Below are 2,329 nucleotides of genomic sequence, written 5' to 3'. Positions count from 1 at the left end.
TAAGCAGCTATTATATTCAAGGGTACGTACACGCATGTGTGTGCCAACATCGCGGTGCACGGTATACCGAGTACTTATTACAATATCATCATTGTATGTAGCGCGGCACCCACCAGTCTACATACCCAAGCTGTCGACACACACGCGCGCGCGCACACACATACACACACGTGCGCGCGCGTACATACTTCTGTGTCAAAAAAAAATTATATACGCGTGTATATTAATTAACCTAAGTAACATCAGCGTATCAGAGCCTTAGCTGGTGGGGGCCAGGAAGGCAGTTACCATCTCAGACAAATACTAATTACTATTACATGAATCAATATGTTCAATGATGATTTGCCGGCGGTCAACTGCTCAGAACACACGAGGACACACTGCCAGAAAGCCTTGACCCCTTCACCCCACAGGTAAAATGAGTTAGCTACGTCCCTGCATATATGTATGTATGTAAGAGTGGGCAGGGCAGCGTAATTAGAGCATCGTTTGGGTGCATCGTAAATTATTGTGATTTTATAGAGCGAAGTGACATTGTGATTGTATTTCTTCTGTGCAGCTTGTGGCAGCCGTGTTTATACGCACACGTGTACACACACGGAGCGCGTGAATACTGAATATTACATGGCTGGCCTATATACGCTTCCATAATATATGTTTGGCACCACTGCTGTGTATATTGTGACCATCTCATAAAATAGGTTTACTAACTGATTTATAATACCAGGAGCATATAATATATTTTATATAATTTAATACATAAAATATTAAAATGGGAACTTAGCTGTAATTATCCGCTATAATGTAATATAATAATTATGTGATAGTCCGATATAATCGTAGTCAAATTTGTGTTATAGATTAAATTCGTCTTTGCGAAGAAACAATTTTACGTTCATATTATACAATGTAATAGCATCAGCCTGCCCACACTTGATATCGATATTCTAGAACCTAGGTGGTGTGTTATCGGATCTCAGCTTGCCTGGCTAAACATACTCTCACCTTATATACGCACCGACTCACTAATTCGGAGGTATATACGAAACGCGCATTCTCGCTTCGCGCCGTCAAATCTCTAGTCATTTAGTGCGCTAATATCACTGCACACACACACACACACACACACACACACACACACACAGCATCTAGCAGCTGCGACAGGAAGCTCCCGCCGCTTGTGGATACAGCGTGGCGCATCGGGGCGTCTCTCTATTTAGCGACACGACGCACAGGTGTCGCGTGCGACCGGAGATGACTCTAATGCGTTTGGAAACAGACGACGTCGAAGAGTGTTTGCTCGCGCGCGCGCTTCAGCACCTGACCGCGATACATTGGGTGCAGGAGTCTTTGTGTACGTGTTATATATTACGCAATATTCCCAGGGAGACTGCATAATGTCGGCGAGGGTAGCGGGAAGTTGTTATTTGGAACGAATACGAGAATTACGAGAATTTAATACAAACGAAGAGATTGTATTATCGAAATAATTATATTAGAAGCAATTTAGTATTGCATTTAGTAATAACAACATAGTTCGTTGCATGTTGCGTTGAAAATCGTTGCTTCTATGACACCGCCAGTGCGAACTTTCTAAGCAACTAGATTATTAAAAGCTAATTTATTTATATATGCCGTAGTCGGTTCCCGTGTTCGCGTGCAGTGCGCAGCTCGTTGTTTTCCTCTATAGTTTCCAACTATTTTGAAATATTGCCCGTGCGCGGGGCTATAATTTGCTCTCCTCGCGTTTGCATGAATGCAAAAACAGCCAGTTATTTCCACACGGCTTTTGTGAATGCAACCCGCTCCGCTTTCGCGCGCGGCCATTATTTTGAAATTACCCGTTCCCGCTGCCGCCGCCATTCAGTCGTCGATCCATCGACGGCCAAACCGCAGCGGAGTCAGCGCAAGTCTCTAATTATTCTACCCTTTGTCTCACTTATCAGTGAATACATGCTTATCAATATCAATCATTTTGTTACGCGCGCGGGGGTAGCAATTTGCCATCGAACGCGCCATTCAGGATTTGACTATGCATCGGTTTATACGAAGCGCAGCGTCATTTTTTACGCTGACGCTAGGCGGGAGGAAAAAGCGGCGACGTCGCGCGGTAGAGTGTTTTCCGCGCTTCGTGCGTGTAGTCCCAGCGGACAGATTGTTAGGTGAGTGGGTGATAGCGGCAGTATGCTATTCATGGTGACACACACACAGACGCAGACACGAAGACACGCAGACACAAGAACGCACGCACATCGAAAACGAGCGACCGAGAGCGAGCGACCGAGAGATAGAGAGGGAGAGAGAGAGAGAGAGAGAGAGAGAGAGAGAG

This window comes from Priapulus caudatus, unplaced genomic scaffold, assembly GCF_000485595.1.
Source record: "Priapulus caudatus unplaced genomic scaffold, Priapulus_caudatus-5.0.1 Scaffold323, whole genome shotgun sequence".
In the NCBI taxonomy this organism is placed as follows: domain Eukaryota; kingdom Metazoa; phylum Priapulida; class Priapulimorpha; order Priapulimorphida; family Priapulidae; genus Priapulus; species Priapulus caudatus.
The sequence above is the reverse complement of the archived record's forward strand: the minus strand, read 5'-3'. Positions refer to the sequence as shown.